The 11,453-nt window shown below is 35.5% G+C and overlaps 1 pseudogene; it reads left to right on the top strand.

Annotated features, from left to right (window-relative positions):
- The first annotated feature begins 4,767 nt into the window (after positions 1-4,767).
- On the top strand, positions 4,768-4,914 carry LOC116871953 (annotated as a pseudogene).
- Positions 4,915-11,453: the final 6,539 nt, after the last annotated feature.

Here is an 11,453-nt window from a genome sequence, read left to right as displayed (position 1 = left end):
TAGCCAATCTGGTAATCATGAGATAACAGTGTGATGTGTCAGAAGCTTGTTTGACTTCCCTCATGTTGAGGTGACTTATACCTAAGCATATGTCATCTATATTTTGACCGGCAATGTAGGAGTGCAATAAATGCCACAACAGTGCACAGTTTCCTAAGGCAAAGCTGGTAAACTCTAAGTCAGTAAGGCCCCAAAGTAAAAATAAAATAAAGTAATAAAATAAAGAAGGGAAGAAACAAATACAAAAAAGAAAACACAAAAGAACTCCCTCCCTTAAGGTTCCTGTTCGGCATACAGGCACTATGCTGTGATTATATCTGCTAGATCAACAAGTACTATTCCAAGCCACTTTTAAATCTCCAAAAAGGGTTAGTTGTATTTGAAAAATATTTTGTCACACCTTCATGTACATGGCATTCTTTAAAACAGAAAGTTGAATATGAAGTAGTACCCAGGAGAGTGGATGAGATATATTGCATACTCAGATACCTATAATGGCAGACAGAGATTTTTAGATAATTTCAAATAATAATAGTTAAGTTTTTTGTTTGTTTGGGTTTTTTGTTTGTTTGTTTGTTTTTCTAGCTTAAAGAAGCTGTAGACTACTTAGAACAAGAATGAATGTACCTGAAGAGTTGGATACCAGGAATTCCAGAAAACAGAGTATGTACTTAGATGCTATGCCAGAGACTGCTAGTTGCCTAAGGAGTATGCAGTCTCCCTTTCTTTTTTAAAGATGGAACTGCAATTCTGTTCCAGGCAGCCAAGGGGCAAGATTAAGGGCTATCATTTGTAGCCTCCATTGTAACTAGGATGACTCTACACAGTGAAATTATCTGAGCTTGCTCTGATTCAGATGAAAGGGCACTGTTTTTGTGATCTCTCTTTGTTCCTTCTCTGCCAAGTATGTGGACAGCTATACTACGAAGCAACTTTGAGCTTGAAACCACATGCTGTTCAAGGTAGTGAACAACTACAAGGAGACTGGGTTGCTCACGAGCACAGGGCTACCAAACTGACTGAATTCTCTCTGAGGTGTGCGTATGTGTGTGGGGGAAAAACAAACAATCAAACAAATAAACAAAAAACTTCTGCTTGATTTAAATATTCTTTTTTTATTTTTAAGTTTTACACAGCCAAGTCAAACCTGATTCAACTTCTATTTGGACATGTATAGTGGGAAGTAAAGTCATGCTGGCAAGAAAAAAAAATGCACAGTCCAGCAACAGCATATAGAGTGTAAAGTACAGGAAAAAGGAAGGGCAAGTGTTGTTCACTTACAGCTACTAACCTCGTAGTATTAAACTAGCTTAACATTTTATGCATTCAGGTGGAACATCCACCCTCAGTCACCTTTGCATACTTCTAACATTTATTTTCCTCACCTAATCTCTGAAGGCATTTTAGTATCAGACATTTAACAGCATAGTAAGTAGTCAATTAAATTTGAGTAAAGTCTGCATAATGAAAAAAAAAAATCTCAGTTGTGGGCAGAAAATGGTAGACTATAAATGTAGATTAGGTAAAATATGTGGCTTCATGAGTAGTGTCCTAGGTCTGCCATATTCTTCTTATTATAGTTCAATCTTATGCATTATTCCAATACAAGGAAAAGATTTTTCAGCAGCTATCAGCACTTTTTATTTTTATTATTATTATTTTTTTTTTGTAGGAAGTAAAGTCTCAAACTTACATTATCCCCATATTGGCTGTTTAGGCCTCCTTCTCAGGAATGAGTCCATAGTAGTTTCCTCCAACCTGAGAAGAGATCCTATTCAGTAGGTTCTCTTTAACCATCACTGCCTGATATAAAAATTTTCAAATTCCTGTTACCTGTTTCTCCTCATTAAAACCAACAAATCGGAAGGAGGGTGATTTCCACATGAGAGAGAGAGGAAAGAGAGAGAGAGCAAAAGAGAAAAATAAATAAATAAAGGAAATAAGACACAAGTAATCTGTCATATATCACGTATGAATAAAATTGCATATAACTCTAAAACTGAGTACAATATAGATTTGTGCTGATTAAGCAAATTGAAACAAGGAGGGAAAAGAGAGGTTGAAATCGATGCAAGAATTTATGAAAACCCCGTTTGTGAGAGAGAAGACAATGATTGACATTAAGGAAATATTAAACACCACTAGGGAAGAGGATGATGGATGTGTGATAAACAATGCTAATAATATCCTCGGATTTTCCTATTTCCAGGATTTCTAGATGCTCCTGTGGCGGTGACACCGAGCCTAAACGAAAGAAGCTGGAAACTCTCTGCTACAGAAGGCAGTCCCTACTGGCCTTTCTCCAGAAGCTCCATCCTCAAGGCTTTCTCTGTGTATGGATGACCGCGGGAGTGGCCTGGCATCAAGCTGACTGCTTAAAAGCTGGTCACCTGAGTCTAGTCATCCAGGATTTACAGAATCAATTGGTAAAGCCAATTGGTGGAAAAGAACCAGGTCTGTGGAGAGCTGCAGTGCCCTCTGCCGGCGACGAGGGTAGCTTTCATTTGGCATGAGAATGACTGCAGACTCCTGCTGGGCTGAAGAGATCTCCCCGTTTTTGCAACGTGCTCATTGCCCCATAATCAAAGATCCCTTACCCTAGAGCACGTTGAATAATGCTTATTGTCATGTTCAGAAAGAAATGGGGGGGGCAAAAAGTGGAAGATATTTGAAATGCATGAAATTAACATTAAGTATTAATAACTGAAATACATAAAAATTACATAAATAAAGACAAATCATCCAGTAGAATATAGAGAGATTTGGGGGGGAAAGGGAAACTAGTTTACATTAGCAACATTGGTGCAAAATTAAAGTCATTAGGTCAACAAAAATTAAAAGTCTGATAACATGATTTTGGTTAGGATAAGAAACAAACCGGTAAACTGTTAATATGTGCATAAATCTGTAACAACTACCTTGGGAAATACTTTGTTGTTATGTCAGAAAACTGAAGATATGCGTATGGTATGACTCAAAAATGCATACATGTGCACCAAAGGAAACATATGACGATGTGCATTAAAAGCTTTGTTGTATTAGCTCAGAAACTAAAAACGATGCAAGCATCCAGCAAAAGTAAAATTAATAAATATTTACACAGTGTTCGATATTAATATAAAGGAATGGATGGCAGTGATATACACTGGCTTAGACGTAATACAGATGGAACTTGGTACGGAGGGAAAAAAGACGTAGAAGATTATCTACATTAAAATTAGTGAACAACATGCAAAACTGAGCAATATATTATTTAGGGTCAGAATCTGTAGAAAACTATAAGGAAATTCATAGGAATAATAACTATAAAAATCATGGAAATGGTTGTCCCTGGAGTACCAGAGGATAGGCAAATGTGGTTAAAAAAATGACGTAGGGGACATCAATTTTTTTTAAATAATAGAGTTGGGCCTACAATTTAGTAAAATGCAACTGATTTATATTATGCTCTTGAATAATAAAATATGCTGGTATTCTCAATAGAATTTTGTTGCATTTGATATAATTTAGAGCAGAATTTTAGAAATATTTATGCTTGTCTTGTGGATTTATAAGAGAATAAATTCTATTCTGTTATTAGGAGGACATATACCACTGCTTTAAATGTGATAATAAAAATGTAACATTTACTTTTTTTTTTTTTTAGAGTCGACCACAGCACACTGTACATTAAAGATAAAAGAAAGGTAATTTGGTAATTTTGTGTACACTTTACTGGAATTGCCAAATCAAATAAATCATTTATAAGCCTCTTCTATATACACTTTTCTTGTTGAGTCATTTTAGAGTATAAATGAAAAACCATTATGAAGATGCCTATAAACATCTGCCACCTGGTGGAGATCTCCTGGAACTACAAGAACAAATGTGGGTTTTTTGTTTTGTTTTGTTTTGTTTTCTCTTTCTCCAGTTCTTTTATTCTTTTCCATGCTGGATATGTTCCTATATCTCCCTAAAAGACAAAAGTAGGTGTTGGAAAGAAAGGATTTCTTTGTTATCCTAACAGGCTACTATATAACTAAAAATTATTTTGGACATATTATACAATCTCTGAAGTCAATAATGTGGATAAAATTGTATAATTTCTTTAAAAAGTATAATCAATAAAGCATTATGAAATATTACAATGTTATTCAGCACATTTTGTAAAAAAAAAAAAAAGCTTACACTCTGTGATAATAGATGTCCAAAATAAATCTGCTTACTGCCTATTATTATCATTAATAGACTAAAATAGTCTTCAGTATAAAACAAATGTAATTACTTAAATGATAACATTTGGAGCACATTTCAGCTATTGCTCAGTTCTTGAACACAGAAAAAGAAGCATTTCTTCTGGACTATTTTATGTAGAAAGAATATCCTGTATCTCATGATATTGAAGCCTCAGCTTTCATCTTTTGAATCAGTTTTATTTGCATCAATAAAACAACAGACTGCTGATTCAGCTGTTTTTCTCAACGTTTCATAATTCTGAGTTCATTTACACACATTTGTTCATTATATTTATTTTATTTACTTCAAAAATGGAGGGAAAGTCACGTGATACATTTCTAATATAAAAATATATTTATTCATCACATAGTGCTACATGGGTAGTAAAAAGCCCAATTTATTACATTCAATATTATTATACAGGAGAACCAGCTGAAGTAACTGGTTTAATGGCTACAACAATGATCTAAACCCTTTTGTGAGAGTAATTGTATAAATTTATATATAAAATATATGTGAGAGAGAAATGTTCTATAGATTTTTTTTAACCCAATCGCTTCTCGGACTTTTGGCTAAGATCAAGTGAGTATCTGTTCTTATCAGAATTTTTTTAACCCAAAACAAAATATATCTGCTTGTGAAATGCCTTGATTTTGGAGTCTGACACAAATATCTTCTTTCTAGAAAGATTCACTAAAGTAGTGTTCTATTTTTTTTCTTAAAGATTTTATTTATTTATTTGACAGAGATCACTTAGGCAGAGAGGCAGGCAGAGAGAGAGAGGTATAAGCAGGCTCCCTGCTGAGCAGAGAGCCTGACCTGGGGCTCAATCCCAGGACCCTGAGAGCATGACCTGAGGTGAAGGCAGAGGCTTAACCCACTGAGCCACCCAGGCACTATATTTTAAAGAGACACATTCTTCCTAAATTGAGAGAACAGACAGATATGGAGAGGAGAAAAGGGGGAAATCATATTTTATAAAAATGCACATAGGAAAAGGAAACATGAATGTGCATTTCAGAATACCTGGAAGGTCTAATTTCTTCCTCAACTAAATTTCATTTTCATTTGGATTGCTGAACAACTGGGTGAAGAAAACTCACCTAAGAACTTAGATTAATCTACAAAAGAGAAAAGTTTCAAAGACATTAACCATCAACTTCTGGAAAGAGTAAAAATAATAATACATGATGATGAATAATGAAAAATGAGAAGTTAAGATGAAAATGACGGTGCTGTTGTACCATTAATAAATTTGGTTAGGGGAGATTGGGATTTATTTTTAATGTAAAGGTCAAAATAAGAGATCAAAGGATTTAGACTTCCAAACCATCAGTTGATGGACTTATCAAACAGTAAAGGTAAGATAGCTGCAAAACAAATTATATATAGACAAGAAATTTGGAAAAGACCTAGAACACTTCTTTGGTTATAAGCAGATATCTCTGTGCCCTGTAACTGCACAGAAAAATCAAACCACGGTAAAAAGGGACAACTAAGAAAGTTAGAGAACTGGCTATTCGAAGTAATATCTTTAAGGAAAGAGCAAATCTTTGAACAAAAATCTAAGTATAGAAGATTAGAAAACGTTACTTTAAGTTTCCCACCTAGTATTTATGTCATGGTGATGTCATTAACCTATTCAAACTTGTACAGAGAAAGAAGGAAATTATGGGCTATCTGAGTCTAGACAGTCAGAATTGTATGCTGTTGCAGCTGTGTGCTACACTCCTGTCGACTGTCCACCAACACACACTCCCTAGAACCATTCCTGCTGACATATTAATTTGTTGCTGCAGATTTGGGAATTTCTCATTGATGTATGCTTCTTGAGCTCCTACCTAAAGTAGGCTGGTGTATTTGGTTACATCAGACTCTATTATTTTCTGGTTCGAAGACAAAAATGAGTATATTCCACCCTTTTTATGATACCACGCCCATTATAATTCTTAATACCCTTCTAATTTATAGTTTAGTAATTTAACTGAATAAAAACCTGTACTAACTTCTAAATCAATCTTTACCTATAAAATAGATAGAAGTAAATTATGTGTTTTCATATGCTGTATCTGTCTTCAAAATTCAAATGAGTTTTAAGCCTTTAAGATGTATTTGTCTGTATCTGTATGTACAAGCATGCTTGTTTGCTTTCCGAATGTAGAAATAGGAAAATTTTTTCCATGCCATATCATTTCTAACATGGGGATTGATGACCCTCCTACATGGTACCTACTCTAAATATTGAAATTAAAGATAATGTAACTTTAGCAAAAAGAGGTTATGTGATCTATCTGAAGTTAGAGTAATCATTAACAGAACTGGGTTTCTAATCCAGGAATGTTGAATTGAATGACATTTAAATCAGAATCCACAGTGAAGTGATAAAATCAAGGTTTAATCTGTATTTATTTTGGTATCCAAGAATCAGGGAAATGGAAAGTAATATCAAGAACAATTTTGGCTATAACCCTCTATTAAAATCATGTCTTTTGACCTGAGAAGCCAGCCTCATTATGAACATCATTTTCCTAATTCATACATGTACCTAATCATACACTGAATGCATAATAAGGTTGAATTACATTTTGAAGTTCACACTGGGATTCTAAAACTAAGAACTGAAGTAAAAAAAACAGGAAATTAAGTCAGAATGGCATCATAGGGAAACACAGCCAAGGATATGGGGAAAGTCTGTACTGAAAGAAGACCTTCTACAGACTCATCTCCCATGCTCACAGTTGTCACTACACCTAGAGAAGATACTGGGCTCCATGTAATCATTTGAGAACGACTATAAGATGTAAGGATCGTTAGGTGAAATAACCCATTTTTCCCCCTAGATTTCTGACCTAAAACTTCATTGGTTTTTGATGGCTAACATTCACCAGCTTTTCTTTCTTGAATAATTTCTTGACTCTGTGATAAAGGGGTGCTGATTAACTCTCATTTCTTCAATATGTAACGACTTTTAAAAAGCAAACTATATACTCTGTTGTTAGGTAATAAACCCCAGATATAAGGCTAGACTTGTGTCATTGTAAGAAGCAAAGATTTTAGTCCCAAGAGCAGATCGAGAGGTTTGAAGATGCCCAGAGCAACCCAAGAACTGTCAGAAGAGATTTTCCACTTGACTACATGTCTGAAGCCTTATTATTTCTTGCTTTGTAGTCCGATTTTTTTTTGTTTTGTTCCAGTATATCATATTTTAGTTTTCCCCTTCCAGTTTGACACAGTGTCCTTTGATCTTGACTAAAGGCTTGACTTGGCTTTTGGGAGTAACTTCCTCTGTAACTCCTACATAGTCCCTGTCATATAAACAACTCTTCTAAATAGTTGACCATAACTTGCCACTGGAGTAACCATCCTTTTTCGAAGGCTTTCTGAGGAGTAACTTTTCCTCAACTAAGCCAGCTGCTCTGTTTCCCTTCGCTTCCCCCCTCTGGCGATAACTAGTCATTGCAGTTAACCTCTCAAGTTCTGTTTGCATTTGTACATACTCGTCTTAGTTCCTGACTCAGTTTATCAACTTATTCATACACCCTTTCTTTCAAGAAATATTTACAGAGTACAAACCAACTGTCAGACACAGGCAGTTGTACAAAATCATATTCTTTCTTGACCTTACTGACCACAGAGTGTGGTGGGGATGGTAGGCATTAATCAAATAATGCCTTATCATCTACATTTCTTCCTGGATCCCTGTTATCTATAGTTATCTTAATTGCTGGGATTGTTTCTTTTGGATTTCATGGCATTTGAATGATTAATTTTTAATAAATTTTCTTATTCACTTATTCTTTCATCTGCTCATTCAATATTAATTTATTAAATTATTATGCAGTAGGCTCAAAATACTGAATATGAGACATCTCTAGCATGAAATCTATCATTAAGTCTAGGAGAAAAATAGCTATCAAGATAATTAAAGTAAAATTGAGAAGAAATGTTGAATAAACTAGGAGTATATGAGAAATATATAAGAAGTATATATTTTCAAATATATAATTTCCATCTACTGATGAAATTATTACAAAATTTCCACTAGTGTTTGCACCTGATAATATTATCATCTTTATTTTTGTGTGTTTGTATGTGTATGCTTTTTGTATATACATGTCTTAATTTATATAATTATAGTATTTTTTTTGAAAGTAAGGAAACTACATGTAACAAAATTTTTAGGTGATAAAATATCTTATTGAAATGTTCTTTAATATACTAAGTTGAAAAAATTTGTAATTTGACACAGAGATCATAAGTAGGCAGAGAGGCAGGCAGAGAGAGAGGAAGGGAAGCAGGCTCCCTGGTGAGCAGAGAGCCTGATGCGGGGCTTGATTTTGCTGTAATTTGCTGTAATCCTGTAATTTGCTTTTAAAAGTATTAAATAGTTAATAGTATCATAGATTCTATTCTAAATGCTTTCAGAGGTATCCAGTACATTCAAAAAAGCTATGAGGAGACATCTTTTTATTTCTCACAGAAAAGGAAAATGATCCTCAAACAAGTTTAAGAGACTTAAGACTAAATATCTAAAAAGTGGCAAAGATGAATTTTCAACTCAGAGTTTCTTCTCCAATTGCTCACCCTTCCCACCATATCAGAAAATGTTGCTGATGCTAATGTTCATTTATTACGCCATCAGGGTTATGCCCACAGAGTTCTTTAAATCACGTTTAGAACTTTGCAACATTTTAATGATGTAACATCTGCCTTTTCCCCATTTCTAAAGGTTAAATATTTAGCCTATCATTAATCTGTACTGGATTGTGCCATGTGTCAAGTCTTCAAATGGAAGTTTTGTTGTTGAAGCTTCTAGCTGTGCCAGTGGCAAAGAGCCTTCTATTTCCCTCTAGGGATTGTCTCAGCTAAGGGAGTCTCCTCTCTCAAGATCATGCTCCTTTCTGAGGTGGTGTGCATTCAATCACTGATGAAGACCTGATAATTTCGGGGTGCCTGGGTGGCTCAGTGGATTAAGCCTCTGCCTTCATCTCAGGTCATGATCTCAGGGTGCTGGGATCGAGCCCCACATATGGCTCTCTGGTCAGTGGGGAGCCTGTTTCATCCTTTCTCTCTGCCTGCCTCTCTGCCTACTTGTGATCTCTGTGTGTCAAATAAATAAATAAAACTTTAAAAAAAAAAAAAAAGACCTGATAATTTCAATTCAAATTGGAAAGATTCTGAAGGATCTTTCTGGTTCCATTTTACCTTGTGGTTTGCCGATTTGGTCATTGCACCTAATTTGCAGTGAGATTCTCCCTTTGCCCAAACTTCCTCTTCCTTCTCTCTTTCATATATATTGATCCCACACAAAGGCATTCCATAGCACATATCTAGGACCCCAAACTTCATCTCAGTTGAGTCTGCTTTCCGGGGGATTAAACTGGAAACAGTTGCAGCAGCCATGGTCCAAGAAAGTAGATACAGCGTACTTCAACCCTGGAATTACTGGTTTGAAAATTGACCAGGTGACATGAAATGCTGCCAACTTTCATTGTAGCTCAGAACAAAAAAGAGCTCTGAATCAAATTGAGACTGTGATTATGGCAATTCTGTCTCATTGGCCTCATGACTTAATAGGTCCTTTAGTATTAGAGACATCAGTAATTGAAAGAGATGCCTTATAAATATCACGGCAAGCCCTAATGGTAAAATCATAACATAGGCCCCTAGCATTCTAGAGTATGGCTGTACCACCTGCAGCAGAAAATCATATGCCTCTGAACACAATTACTAGTGGTCTAGTGGAGCATAATACAGGTCGAACATCTCACTATGGACACCAAATGGCCATGTGGCTATGACTGCCTATCATGAACTGACTTATGTCAGATGCATCAAGTCATAAGTGCAAGTGACCCAAGCAATGATCCATCATTAGAAGGCAGAAATCCATCCTTCAAGTACACACCGAATCAGCAGCAAAAACAAGATGCACAAGCTGGCTCCCATGTTGTCTACCTCCCTTGACTCGCACTTACAGTAGTATACAAGGATTCTATGACTACCTCATAGAGGAGGAGAAAGAAAATTGTATGTATGGATATAAGCCAAAAATGGATAAAAATTTTCTACAGAATCATTCAGTGGTGAGCTTGAAAGACAAGAGAAAATTCCATTAATGAACAGAACACCGAGCCAAACACTTTTTATGGAAAGAGATATGGTGCTGGATTGAAATTTATACTTATTAATAGGCAATAGCAAATATAAGGAAAAACAAAGGAAAGTCATGAAAGGGAAGTCTGGGTTAGAGGAAAAAGTACTATATGTGAGAGTAGGCACAAAGTGTGAAGATGTTCACACCACAGGTTAATGATGACCAGAGAGCCTCTACCATGAACAAGGCAATAAACAAGTATGTAAAGTGACTCATCCAGTTGACATCAGCTTTACTATCACTGGCCATCATGGTGCTTGCTGAAATAGACTATTCAGGGGTCCAGAAAGACAGGCTTTCACTTTACCAAGACTCATACAGCTCTTGTTGCTGCAAATGTCCAACATGCCAACAACAAAAACCAAAGCTTAATCCCCATTGTCACATCCCTTGATCATACCAATTCATTATAAAAGATAAATTTGCTAAATGAACATCTTCTACCATAGGTCTGAGAACTGAGTTGAAATAGGTGATGTCTCACTTGTCTTCACTCCCAATAACACACTAAGGAAAACTACACATCCTGTATCTGACTTTGAAGTCAATTCTTAGGTCAACTTAACTTTGTAGCTCATTATGGGTATTCCCATGACTACTGGGCCTGCAGGACAACTCAGTGTTTTGTTTGTCCAAGCCTGCTCCCTCCCCTTACCTTCTTAGGGTTCTGATCTTAAGGGCAATCTTGAATATTTATCCTGAACACTCAACTCCATCTCAGGATCTGTACCTCAGGAAACCTAACCTGCAACATGAGCATTCTGTGATTCGGTTTCAAAGTTTTATTCCTATTCTCCTAATTTTGCTGGGCATTTCCATATTTAATTGGGCTAGGCTAATATGTAACAATTTACCTGTTAATGTTTTCTAGTATAGAATGAGCATATTCTTTATGCTAGTATTTGATATTCTCTAGAATACTAACTCTTCCCTCAAAATTTGACACATTTAGTTATATAAAATCACTTATGATCACTCTATACATTCTACAGTTTGCATTATCTTTAGCTATTATGTAAGCTCTACCGTTCTATTGTTTTTAACTTAGGTACCTTTATTTTGTCATATACAGAATTGTGCA

The sequence above is a fragment of the Lontra canadensis genome, unplaced genomic scaffold (genome assembly GCF_010015895.1).
Source record: "Lontra canadensis isolate GAN:19392208 unplaced genomic scaffold, GSC_riverotter_1.0 scaffold1, whole genome shotgun sequence".
Lineage (NCBI taxonomy): Eukaryota > Metazoa > Chordata > Mammalia > Carnivora > Mustelidae > Lontra > Lontra canadensis.
The sequence above is the reverse complement of the archived record's forward strand: the minus strand, read 5'-3'. Positions and strand labels throughout refer to the sequence as shown.